General features: G+C 40.4%; 1 protein-coding gene and 1 long non-coding RNA gene across 22 annotated transcripts in view; one reads left to right on the top strand and one right to left on the bottom strand.

Annotated features, from left to right (window-relative positions):
• Positions 1-13,565, bottom strand: part of OXR1 (oxidation resistance 1) — a 519,861-nt gene that overhangs the window by 154,939 nt on the left and 351,357 nt on the right. The gene's annotated exons all lie outside the window — the stretch shown is intronic.
• Positions 1-13,565, top strand: part of LOC106510005 (uncharacterized) — a 77,122-nt gene that overhangs the window by 15,330 nt on the left and 48,227 nt on the right. Inside the window, exon 3 of one of the 3 annotated variants that reach the window (XR_014843518.1) lies at positions 6,514-6,645. The exons of the other annotated variants lie outside the window; for them this stretch is intronic. This is a non-coding gene — a long non-coding RNA (uncharacterized LOC106510005). Of the gene's footprint in view, positions 1-6,513; positions 6,646-13,565 lie in introns of those variants that run through there. 3 annotated transcript variants of the gene reach the window in all.

Consider the following 13,565-nt stretch of genomic DNA (forward strand, 5'->3'; position numbering starts at 1 on the left):
CTCCGCCTGTAAAGCTGAGAAATGAAGAGAGTTGTTACCTCTGACCTAAATACATGTGGTCTAGAGCTCTCCTACTCTCTTCTTTCTCTATACTTTTTCCTTTCTTGAGGATATTTTCTGCCATGGCGTTAACTCATATGCAGCTGGCTCCAAAGTGGAACTCGGGACTCACTTTTCTCTTAAAGCTTCAAGCACCACATGTCCAGCTGGAGCTGGGCAACAGTCTCCTAAAAGTCTCTGGGTCCCTGAAAACATCTCCAGGATTCCAATGACCTTCCTTGACTCAAGCCATTTCTTCATCCCTCTTGGTAGGGTTGCATCAATCTGTTTCACAGATGCGACGATTAGGGGTCACATGTCTCCCGGTGTCTCCTAATACTCCCTCGAGTCCTCTCCAGGCATCTTCCTCACTAGTGCTATCCAAGTTAAAGCTTGTTGTGCCCTTGCCCGGACCATGACATAGCCAGGTGCTCCTGCTTGTCTTTCTTCACTGATTTAGGTCACTCCTTCCGAAAAGGGTCAGGTCCCTCCTCTTCATCTCTTTTTCCTTAAATCAACCCTTCTGCCTTGAATCAGTGCTTCTGCTTGGTAGTAAATCAGCCCTTGTCAGCATGCTGAAGGGCTCAGGGAATTATTTTTAAGCACCTACCATATGGCAGATATCGTACTTAGACATGTTACATATGTCATCTCATTTGATCCTAATTTAATGCCCTGCCAGGTTTGTGCTATTTCTCTTTTGTTACCAGTGAAGCACCTGGGGGACAGAGAGCTTTCTGTAATTTAGCCAAAGCAACACAGTAAGTGGCAGAGAGAGAATCCAAACTCAGCTGTGTCTGATTTCAAAGTCCCTGATTTTACAGCTTTATTCCAGACCCCACCACTCGGCTTTGGTTATAAGGTTCTAGAACAGATACTTAATGATGCTGTACCGGAGTTCATGTACTTTAGGGGCAAGTCTTCCAGGAGCTTATTGACACCCATAACATGGTTTGGGCCTCTTGATAGTGGTTTCTGTAGGCAGCTAAGGACCGCTACATGTAATTTTTATGAAATATTTAAGAGGTAACAAAACATTGCCTTTGACGTGGCTTTGCAGTTTAACCCAGGTACATTTCTCACAAAGAGAGGGTTGGGAAGGGGGGACATCATTTGTGTATATATGGGTGGCTTTGAACTGGGGGAGCTAAATAATCTTGATAAATCTGTTTCTTTTCCATTGGAGATCAACTCTCAGTGACAAGCCAAAACATGTTTCTCTTCTTTGACCAAGACACCCAGAAAGGAAACAGAAACCAGTTTAGCAACTTTGCAAGTGGGTGCTAAAGGATTCCTATAAATAAAGCCTCCCATTGTGCAGCTCTGGTCCTGTTAGATTTGGAATGCTGATGGTTTGTATCATCCTACTCTGAACTCTTAAGGACAGCCTGCTGCATTTAGCTCTAGCTTTGGTGGGTTACATTTTTTAGAATTATAATTTTGATGCTTCTTAAAGGTTACTTTAATCATAAAGTCTACTTTATAGAATGGATTTTTGTATCCATCTCCCACTACCCTTCACCCTTTCTGATCAGTTACTTTCTTGAAAGGAGGGAAAAAAATAATATAACTCAAATTAGGTGACTTAAGAACAGGAAGAATGCTCTCTGGGATCTTAAGAAGCTTTGTTGCTCATAAAAAAAAAAAAAAATTAAACCAAACACTATACAGAGAGGTTAGTTTGGGAAACTCCTTTTTATTGATGGGGTAGCTTTGCCCTTATGCAGATGATGGAACTCAGAGAATTGTAAAAAGCTGCAAGCAACGTAAAGAAATATTAAGAAATATCTTTTTAAACCTTATTGTATTTCTTTTGTTGGAAGGAAAATGCAAACAAAATCAACTACTAAATGTGGCTCTTAGATTTTTGTGTAATTGTAAAAGCTGAACACAGCAGAAGAATAGATTTGAGAATTAAAAATTCTGTCTGGGGAGTTCCTTTCGTGGCGATCCCTGGCCTCGCTCAATGGGTTAAGCATACAGCATTGCCATGAGCTATGGTGTAGGTCGCAGACATGGCCTGTGGCTGTTATACAGGCTAAGAGCAGAAGCTCTGATTTGACCTGTAGCCTGGGAACTTCCATATGGCGCACCTGCAGCTCTAAAAAAAAGTGCTGTCTGGAGGTGTTATTGGGTCAGTACTCAAACTTGGACTGCAGACGACAATCATCTAAAAGTATAATGTTGGGAGTTCCTGTTGTGGCTCAGTAAGTTAAGAACCTGACTAGTATCCATGGGGATGCAGGTTCAATCCCTGACCTTGCTCAGTGGGTTGAAGGATCTGGCATTGCTGTGAGCTGCAGCGCAGGTTGCAGATGCGGCTTGGGTCTGGTGCGGCTGTGGCTGTGGTGTAGGCTGGCAGCTTCAGCTCCAATTTGACCCCTAGCCCGGGAACTTCCATATGCTGCATGTGCAGCCCCCTCCCCCCCAGAAAAGGAGAAAAGTGTTATGTCAATGTGAAATTGACTAAATTGCAAACTACACTGTGGTTATGTAATAGATATTCATAGGAAATATACACTTGAATATTTAGGGCCAAAGCCATGATGCATGTAACTTACCACTGAATGGTTCAACAAATATACACATTGTGTATGTGTGTGTATTTAAATACATCAGAGAGAGAGAGAGAGAGAGGGAGAGCACAAATATAAAACAAATGGGATGAAATATTAGCAATGACTGAATCCAGGTGGAGAATAAATGAGAATATGTTCGTCCTAAGCAATATTAATTCACATCCATGAGCAGATGATGTTTGAATCTAAATTTCCAGCTGGGAAGATTTTCATAAACCCTAGACCTGTAAAAGCAACTGTTTACTAACCACCCACTAGGATATTCCACAAGTATTTGGAAATGAGCCTTTCCCTAGTTGGTTTTATAATGCCTCTCCTTTAAACCCGAGTGTCCAGTATTCTCTGTACCAAAACACATTCTGTCCTCTCTCTTCCCAACCACGTCTCCCTCATGAGCAGAGCTACCAGAAATCCTAGCTGTTCTAACCCATGAAGTATCTCTGATTGATTCACCTCTGTCAGTCCCTGCTGTCATTATTCAGCTTCATATTCACATGAATTATAATCATCACCTCCTAAGACCACTCTTTCATTCAGGATTTGTCCCCCTCTTATCTATCTCCTGTACTGTGGCTGATTAAAGTTCAAGTCAGATCTTACCCATGCTCTCTGGCTTGCCCTCAGAGAAAAATCTAAATTCTCAGTGTAATTTACAGGATGCATGTATGAAGGCCCCAGTTCTTGTTTCTCTCTCTAATCTCATCTCTCTCTTCCCTTTCTACCCACATTTATCGTCTCTTCTCCTATGCCCTGCTATGGCCACACTGGACCTCTTGCAGTTGAAGCTTCTCTTGCCACCAAACCTTTTCCCCAGTAGTTTCTCAGCCTTGCATTTTTGCCTTTCCCCATTCCCCACTGGTTTGTCAACACGTGGTCCTATTTTCCTGACACACTTCTTTACTTAAATCTCAATTTAGACAACATTCCTCTAGGAAACACTCATGACACCCTGAGTTTGAGCAAGTCAGTAATTAGAAGCACATTTAAAATAAAATAATAATAGGGAGTTCCCATTGTGGCTCAAAGGGTTAAGAACCTGACTAGTATCCATGAGAATTCGGGTTCAATTCCTCGCCTCACCCCATGGGTTAAGGATCTGGCATTGCCATGACCTATGGCGTAGGTCAGACATGGCTCAAATCTTGTGTTGCTGTGGCTGTTGCAGAGGCCTGCAGCTGCTGCTCTGATTCGACCTCTAGCCTTGGAAATGTCCACGTGCCACAGGTGTGGCCCTAAAATAAATAAATAAATATAGAATTATTATGAATACATTTTTAAATATAGCACAAAGCATGTACATGTTCATTCAGTTATTAAGATTTTCCGCAAATACTCACTGGAACCTGTTATATGCCCAGCAGCTTCTACTGGGGACGTCAAACAGATATTTCTTGCCCTCCTACATTGACTCAGACATTATTTTAGTTTAGGGGACTATAGCAATGAATATTCTTAGAGCATAAATTCTAGGAGTGGCCTTGCTCAGTGGGTTAAAAGATCCACTGTTGCTGGAAGGGGGGCCCTTAAAAAAAAAAAGGAAAGAGAAAAACCACAAACAAAAAAGCAGTACAATTATCTTCTTGTTAGGATGACTTTGTATTAGTTCCTTTCCTTTTTTTTTTTTTTTTTTTTTGCTTTTTAGGGTCACACCCACGACACATGGAGGTTCCCAGGCTAGGGGTTGAATTGGAGCTGCCGGCCTACACCACAGCTCAGGGCAATGCCAGATCCTTAACCCATGGAGCGAGGCCAGGGATTGAACCAGCATCCTCATGGATACTAGTCGGGATTGTAACCTGCTGAACCACAACGGAATTCCTGTATTATTAGTTGCTTTCAACCAGGAATGTAAAAAGGGCCTTGTCACAAATAACTAATTGAAGCTTAGTGTTTCCACTGTTTCAACTTAAAAGAATAAGGAGCTGACTTGAGGTTTTAGCAGTGCCCTTGTGCACATTAAATTCTAGTTATTTCTGTCCTGGCCCCTCCCCTACAGAAGGTGGTTTGCTTAATGAAAGCAGACTATTAGGTGAGCCCAGGCAGAGTCTTGCTGGACAAGAAGGAGGAACATCTGATCCACACATGTAGACCTCAGACAGAAACCGGATCATACCCTATCCTTGTGTTTTAATGTAATTCCTATAATTGTTATTTTGATAAATAATTCCTTAATATTTTTTTAGTTTGCAAATGTAAAACAGTTTTTATCTTTGTGAATTTTACAGTAAATGCTTCTAAAAGCTTGCCTTTCCCATGAAATATTTCTCCTCGTCCTCCTTTAGCACAAAGGAATGATTTTGCCCTAGAGCAAACTACAAGTCCCAGAATCTTACCTTCTTCATCTTGTAAGATTTTAAGAAATCTAAGCTGCAGAGAGCATTATGCAGCATCTGGCCTATTAACTGACTATAATCTGATATGGCTTTTTACCTTGCATGACATCCTGTACTACCTCAAATCTTCTGTGCAAAAAGTTGTGGGACTCATATGCACACACGTGTGCATAGGCCACACAAATACACGCACATCTTGGACACAAACATGTACTGCCAAAATCTTTTCTGAAATGCTTACTTCCTGATATAACCCTCAGGCATAGTACATAACTGTTCTGAAAATCACTCTCTGCGAATAAACAAGAAAAGCTTACATAACAATTATCAAAAGGTAGCGCTGGCCTGTGTTACTGCAAACAGCTGTACAGCCACGGGTTAATCAGCTGTGTACGGGAAAGGCAGTAAAGAGCTTTACTCAATAAACCTCTTCCTCTCTTTGTCCCTGGTTTAAAATTATGCAATCCCACACTTCAGTAAAGCAACCGAGTTTTGTTACTACATACATTTCCACATCTGTCTGCAGAAGACAAATGGATGAGTTCAAAAGCAGTGATTTTTGTGCTGTAAGTCTTCTAAATAAGAGCAATACCCATACAAATTTACGAAAAGCTAAAAACCAATATAGTACCTTATTTAGAGGATATCAACAATACTGTATATGACAGAAGAGGAAAAGATGGTGGCATCCAAGCATTTTTAAAATTCACATAAATATGCATATTTGTCCAACAAATTACACATTTTGTGTTTGTTTCCTATTAAAAAATAATACTAATGCATGAACACAGGAAACAAGTTTTGCTCCCTCTTTCTCCATTGATAGCAATGGCCTTATCCTGATACGGCCATATTTTCCTGTTCTGCAGTTCTCGGCTTTTAACAGTCAATGTTTTTCAAATAACTCAGCAATCCATGACTGTGGAATACAACAAACCTTACAAGGAGATTAAATTGGGGAGAGAAAGAATAAGAACAGGAGTCTAAATATTTTGGCTCTAAAACTAATGGTTGCATAAACCTTAGAGAAGTTTTTAAAATTAAACTTAGTAAGAAACTTTCCTGTTCTAACATCTACTATAGAAATATAATTAACCAAACTAATGAGAACAACTACCAATCAGCACTATTTATAACTCAGAATAGCTATATTCTTCTATTTGGAATGACCAATGGTAGTGTTAGCCCATGAAGTACCAGCTTACCTGGGGGTAATTTTTAAGTCAACAGGGAAGAGCTGAAAGCATGTATGTCAAATTTATGATTGAAAAAAAAAGTCATTAAATCACCCACACAGAGAATATGCACAGTTTTGTGTATATACCACACACAGAGAAATTCTTAAGCACTCTAAAGCACGTTTTTAAGGAAGAACAAAAGGAAAGTCTACATGCGGATAGTTTTGGACACTCACACCATATCGGCTGTAAGACAATTATGAAACCCGAGTGGTGAAAGGGGTATGGATGAGGGATTATAAACTGTTTCTATTTGCTTGTTGGTATACTACTTTTTGTTCTGTTATTCACATTAAGCTCTATAATTTATTTTTTGCTATTTAGGGCCGTACACATGGCATATGATAGGGGTTGAACTGGAGCTATGCTGCTGGCCTACACCATAGGCACGGCAGCGTGGGATCCGAGTCACATCTGTGACCTACACCACACCTCATGGCAGCACTGGATCCCTGACCCACTGAGTGAAGCCAGGGATCGAACCCGCATCTTCATGGATACTAGTTGGATTTGTTTCCTGCACCACAATGGGATCTCCTCATCTATAATTTTAATAGATTTATTTATCATGAGGTTTAGATGACAATGATAGAGTCACGTTCTATACTTTATACGGGTTTGGGTATGAAGTCGGTAAATAAATTGGAGGTGAAATGATTTCACGACAGCTGCAAGGGTGGACATATTTAAGGATATCGCCAAAGTCTGTACTTTGCTCTGGTTGGAGAGGTGGGGCCATGTTGGCATACAGTTCTCCATGACCCTTTCCTTGAGCTGACTGGATGATGAGGTCTCACCCAACCTGACACTTAACTCAAGGGCTGCTCTTCTACAGGCAGATAGTCTGGGCAATCAGACACTCTATCAAATTGGAACTGAGATGAATTCTGGAGCTCAAAGACCATGTACTTAGAGGCGACCTAACTGAAGTTATAACAACAAAAGACATATGCAAGCTAATGCACAAGGAGAGAAACTAGTCTACATATAAGAGAATAGAAAAGACTTGCACAGAAAAAGGAAGTCAAAGACCCTGGGGAAGCAGGGGCAGAGAGAGACAAATTTGGCTCCTGATTTTCTAGGACTGAGTCCTTTCTCCATGAAGCCTGGACTTCAGATGTCATTGCCCAATTATTTCTGTCTCTATTTTTTTTTAATACAATCGAGTCAGTTGTAATTTCTTGTGACTCAGAGTCTTGACTAGAAAGAACATTACCATTTAAAGAGTATGAAACATTCTGCTGGAAAATTTATATACTTTTCTCATTTGATGCTTACTAAAAAAAATCATTCTTATTTTATAGGCAATAAAAAGGAAATGAGAAGGTTTTGTTCAACACTGCAGAGCTTTGTCCAACACGGGGGTTTTCAGCTCATGACTGTCCATCTCCATTATTCCATGCAACCACTGCCATTATGCCTAGACAGCTTTTTCTAGGTACTGACAAAATTTGTCCCCAATCATAAATGTCCTTGTTTTCCTTAAAACTGATACCATGCCCAGAATTTCTGTAGAATGATGGAGCTCTTTTACCCCAACACAATGGTGCCAAAATTGTCAACGGAGATTTTAGCCCTCACTCCAATTCTATAAGTCTGATCATACTGCATACTGCAGGTATTGGGGGTATGAGGGATAAGTGGATCCTGAAAGTATAGGCTATTTTAAAGAACCATAGGCTTTTCAACTAATTTTTAAGTTTACTGAGCATTAATATTTAAATTAATGGACTTTAAGTGCCTTTTTTTTTTCCTTTTGCTTTTTAGGGCTGCACCTGCAGCACATGGAAGTTCCCAGGCTAGGGGTCTAATCAGAGCTACAGCTGCCAGCTAACACCACAGCCACAGCCACATCATATCTAAGCTGCATCTGTGACCTACACCACAGCTCATGGCAATGCTGGATCCTTAACCCACTGAGCAAGGCCAGGGACTGAACCGGCAACCTCGTGGTTCCTAGTCAAATTTGTTTCCACTGCACCATGATGGGAACTCCTAAAGTGCCTTCTTAATTTGTAGATGTGCCTTATCAGCTGAAGGCCTTAAAAGAAAAAACAAATTATGCAGATGGCCAACAGGCACATGAAAAGATGTTCCATGTCATTAATTATCAGAGAAATGCAAATCAAAACCACCATGAGATATCACCTCATACCTATCAGAATGGCTATCGTCAAAAAGAACACACATAACCAAAATTGGTAAGAATGGGGAGAAAAGAGAACACTCCTACACTGTTGGTGGGAATGTAAATTATTGCAGCCACTGTGGAAACCAGTATGGAAGTTTCTCAAGAAAAAAAAAAAAAAAAGAAACCCTAAAAGCAGAAATACCACATGATCCAGCAATTCTGCTCCTGGATATACATCTGAAAAAAATAAAAACATTAATTTGAAAAGATACATGCACCCCAATTTTCATAGTGGCATTACTTACAATCACCAAGATATTAAAGCAACGTAAGTGTCCATCAATAGATGAATGGATAAAGAAGATGTGGTTATACATGATGGAATACTACTCAACCATAAAAAAGTAACGAAATCTTGCCATTTGCAACAACATGGATGGACTTAGATGATATTATGCTAAGTGAAATAAATCAAACAGAGACAAATATTGTGTGATATTTATATGGGGAGTCCAAAAAAACTAGTAAATATTACAAAAAAGAAGCAGGCTTACAGATATAGAGAATAAACTAGTGGTTATCCATAGGGCGAGGGAACGGGAGAAGTACAATGTAGGGGTAGGGATTAAGAGGTACAAACTACTATATACAAAATAAGATACAAGGCAAAAAATAAAATAAAATAAGCTACAAGGAGGAAGTTCCCTTCTGGCGCAGTAGGTTAAGGATTGAGTGTTGTTGCTGCTGTGGCACAGGTTTGATCCCTGGCCCAGGAACTTCCACATGCTGTGGGTGTAGCGAAAAAAAACAAAAACAAAAACAAAAACAAAAACAAAAACAAAAAAACTACAAAGATATATTGTATAATATAGGAAATATAGCCAATATTTTGTAATGACTATAAATGGAGTATAACCTTTAAAAACTGTGAATCACTATATTGTATACTTATACCCTATAAAATATCATACATCAACTATACTTGAATAAAAAAATTTGAAAAAAAGGACAGGTTTCCTGAAGAAGGAATTAGACCTCATGACTGAAAGCTGTCTTTGAGTTTCCAGCCTGCCTATCCTGTCCTGTCCTGCAGAATTAATTAAAGACTGCAACATCAGCTCTTACCTGAATTTCTACTCTGCTAGCTTGCTCTACAGATTTTGGATGTGCTAGCTCCCACGACTGCATGAGCCAGTGCTTTAGAATAAACCTCTTGGGAGCTCCCTTCGTGGCTCAGTGGTTAACGAACCTGACTAGTATCCATAAGGACATAGGTTCGATCCCTGGCCTTGTTCAGTGGGTTAAGGATCCTGAATTGCCATGGCTATGGCGTAGGCCAGCAGCTATAGCTCTGATTCTGCCCATGGCCTGGGAACTTCCATATGCTGCAGGTGTGGCCCTAAAAAAAAAACCACAATAAAATAAAATAAACCTCTCTAGGTAAATAGGTAGATGGCTAGATTATATATTTTATTTTTTATTTTATTTTTTTTTGGTCTTCTGTCTTTTCAGGGCTGCACCTGCAGCATATGGAGGTTCCCAGGCTAGAAGTCGATTTGGAGTTATAGCTGCTGGCCTATGCCACAGTCACAGCAATGCCAGATCTGAGCCGCATCTGTGACCTACACCACCACAGCTCAGGGCAACGCTGAATCCTCAACCCACTGAGCAAGGTCAGAGAGCTAACCTTCGTCCTCAAGGATACCTGTCAGATTCATTAACCACTGAGCCACGATGGGAACTCCAGGTTATATATTTTTATATCTATCTATCTATCTATCTATCTATCTATCTATCTATCTATCTATCTATCTCTGTGTGTGTTTTCTATTGGTTCTGTTTCTCTGGAGAACCCTGACTAATACATAGGGTTTGCTGAGGTCGCTGGGGGAAGCGTTAAAGAAGAAACCTGTAATTTAAAATGTGCAGGCAGTCTTTCGTAAAGGTGAGCACTGAGACCCTGAGTGAATGGCACTTGACTTAGTAGAATATCTTAGCAAGTTATTAAAATACAGATGATTGGAGCCTAGTCTGCATACTGTATGAGCTTCCCAGTTTGAGAGAGTACTGGAGAATTGGGAAGCCAGATGAGGGTTATAAAAACAAATTGCAGAAGAAAGGCAGAGTGCCCAGCAATGTTTCCAGGGGTCTGAATCTGAGAAGGAAATCCCCCATGGTGAGGAATTGCTGGTAAACCCTCAGGAACGGTGTTGTCTGATACGGAATTTGAGTAGTTTCCTGCCCTTTGCAGTCATCGCTTTCACCATCTCAACTGCAATCAAGTGTGTCACACTCTCAATGTTGTTTAAGTTGTGCTTTTGGGGTCAAAGGAAGAAAGGGTGGGTGTCCAGCTTGAAGCAAAGTGGGCCAGTGAGTGAGGGTCTGCGTCCACCAAGCGCCTTTGCAAAGAGCAATGATTAGAGGTGGTCAGAGCAGAGAAGCAAGCTGCATGTAGTCTGACCCAATGACCGCCAGTCTTGAAAGCAGTTGGGGTTAAATCGCTTATAATTGGAAGAAAAGCACTTTAGATAGATAGCAGGCTAAAGATTACAATAGCTGAAAGCAAGAATTAGGAGTGAGACAATTCTGAGGTTAAACCTGACTCTCACTGTTTACCAAGGGGTGATCTTGGGCAAGCTGTCTCTGTGCACATGATTTCCTTGTTCATAAAACTGACCAACTTAACAAAAATTCTGTAAAGTCTTTAAAAAGTGAGTGCATGTGAAGCACAGAGCAGACTACCCAGCACAAAGAAAAAACTTAACAGATGTTATCATCATTAACAAAAAGAAGCCTGCAGGCTTCTGCTTTTTTTTTCTTCTTTTTAGGGGTACACTTGCAGCATATGGAAGTCCCCAGGCTAGGGGTCAAATCTAAGATGCAGCTGCCCGCTTACATCATAGCCACGGCAACAGTGAATTTGAGCCGCATCTTGTGGCAACACTGGATCCTTAACCCACTGCGTGAGGCCAGGGATTGAACTCACATCCTCACAGACACTATATTGGGTTCTTAACCTGTGAAGCCACAATAGGAACTCCGTGTAGGTTTCTTTTCTTTTCTTTTCTTTTCTTTTTTGTCTTTTTGCTATTTCTTGGGCTGCTCCCTCGGCATATGGAGGTTCCCAGGCTAGGGGTCGAATCGGAGCCATAGCCGCCAGCCTATGCCAGAGCCACAGCAACATGGGATCCGAGCCGCATCTGCAACCTACACCACAGCTCACGGCAACGCCGGATCCTTAACCCACTGAGCAAGGGCAGGGATCGAACCCGCAACCTCATGGTTCCTAGTCGGCTTCGTTAACCACTGCGCCACGACGGGAACTCCAGGTTTCTTTTCTTAATGTGGTTTCCAAATGCCATTTAATAACTGACATATGTGCTTGATGCTGAGCTTTGAAAGGTTTTCTTTCTTTCTGAAAGTCAAGCTTCCTGACATCACAGCATCCTGGCTTATCCCTTCACCAATTGTGACTTTGGCATTTTTTTTTTTTCCTTCTGATCCATTTTAAAAGGGTGTTTAAAAATATATTTAAAGCGTGATTTGAGCTTTTACCAAAGTATAATTATTGCTTTGAGGTCAAGTGTTATGGCATACAACTAGTACATCGTAGAAGCCTGCTTCTTCAGAAGTTTTTTTCATTTAATCCCTGCAAATGTTTAGGTTGCTTCTGTGTATTCCTGATTTTTAAAGCAGTTTCAAGGAATTGCTTTCTAAGACATCTTAAAGTGTTTTTTATTAACATTTAAGGTTCTATTCAAATCTGTATTTTTAGAGAAAATTACATGTTGCATATTGAACATCTGGCCAATATAGAAAAGAAATAAAAATAAACTAACAATCACCCCTTACGAGCCCATCATTCACAAGGAACCATTATGAAATAATAAACACCCTCATACATGGACTATGTTTTAAATATTCTTGAGATATAGAGGGGTTTTTTGGCTTTGTTTTTTGCTTTTTTTAGGGCCATGTCTGCAGCATATGAAGTTTCACAGGCTAGGGATCAAATTGGAGCTACCAGCCTAGGCCACAGCCACAATGACATGGGATCCGTGCTGTGTCTGTGACCTACACCACAGCTCATGGCAACACCAGATCCTTAACCCACTGAGCAAGGCCAAAGATCGAACCCACATCCTCAAAGATACTAGTCAGATTCATTTCTGCTGCGACACAATGGAAACTCCCTATTGTAGAGGTTTTAATGGACAGTTTTAGCTCAGAAGGATGGTTGTATTATCTGAAATATACCATTTACAAACACAGAAAAACAGAATGAAAAACGCTAAAGACTTTTCAACTTTTTCTTCCATATAGGCAAACTATATTTAAAAAAGTATTTTATGCTCTGTTTTTAGAAGAAAGCTAATTCAGGATAAGGACTGCACCTGATCCTAGACATAAGTTTGAAAACTATATCAGAGAATATATCCATGTTTTCATGCAGAATGATAGATTTAATGGTGTCATTCCATCTCCTCGTGTCTCACTAAGAACAGGACCTGAATCCAGTTATGGGAGGGAGGTCAGGCCATATAAGAAAGAACAAAACAAAGCAAAAATAAAAGATTAAAGCATACCTGCAGAATAATGGTTATGATAAATTATTAGAGAAATGAGATTTTTTTTTTCCTCACCTTTATACTGGCAAAGTTGCTTTTAAAGTAATAACACTCAGGAGTTCCCGTCATGGCACAGTGGTTAACGAATCCAACTAGGAACCATGAGGTTGCGGGTTTGATCCCTGGCCTTGCTCAGTGGGTTAAGGATCCCGTGTTGCCGTGAGGTGTGGTGTAGGTTGCAGACACGGCTTGGATCCCACGTTGCTGTGGCTCTGGTGTAGGCTGGCAGCCACAGCTCCAATTCGACCCCTAGCCTGGGAACCTCCATATGCCGCGGGAAGCAGCCCTAGAAAAGGCAAAAAGACTAAACAAATAAATAAATAAATAAAGTAATAACACTCAGTGGGGAAAGTGAGGTCAACTAGTGAGGTCAACTATATCCTACTGGAGCGAATGTAAATTTCTCCCATCTTTCTAGAAGGTTATTGAATACATTTTAAAAAATCAATAATGTTCATACTCTTCAGGACATAATTCATAAAAGGGAAAAAATTAAAACTGTTTAACTATACACCAATAGAGGAATAAAGGACTGGTTAAATACTTAAGAAGAATGTATCGTGGAATATTATGAAATCATTCAAATTCATGTTTTGCTGTTAAGTGAGGAGGAAAAG

The sequence above is a fragment of the Sus scrofa genome, chromosome 4 (assembly GCF_054392235.1).
Source record: "Sus scrofa isolate SSC_HxYL_T2T_F1_AM1 chromosome 4, Sscrofa_HxYL_maternal_Yorkshire_Landrace_v2.0, whole genome shotgun sequence".
Classification (NCBI taxonomy): domain Eukaryota; kingdom Metazoa; phylum Chordata; class Mammalia; order Artiodactyla; family Suidae; genus Sus; species Sus scrofa.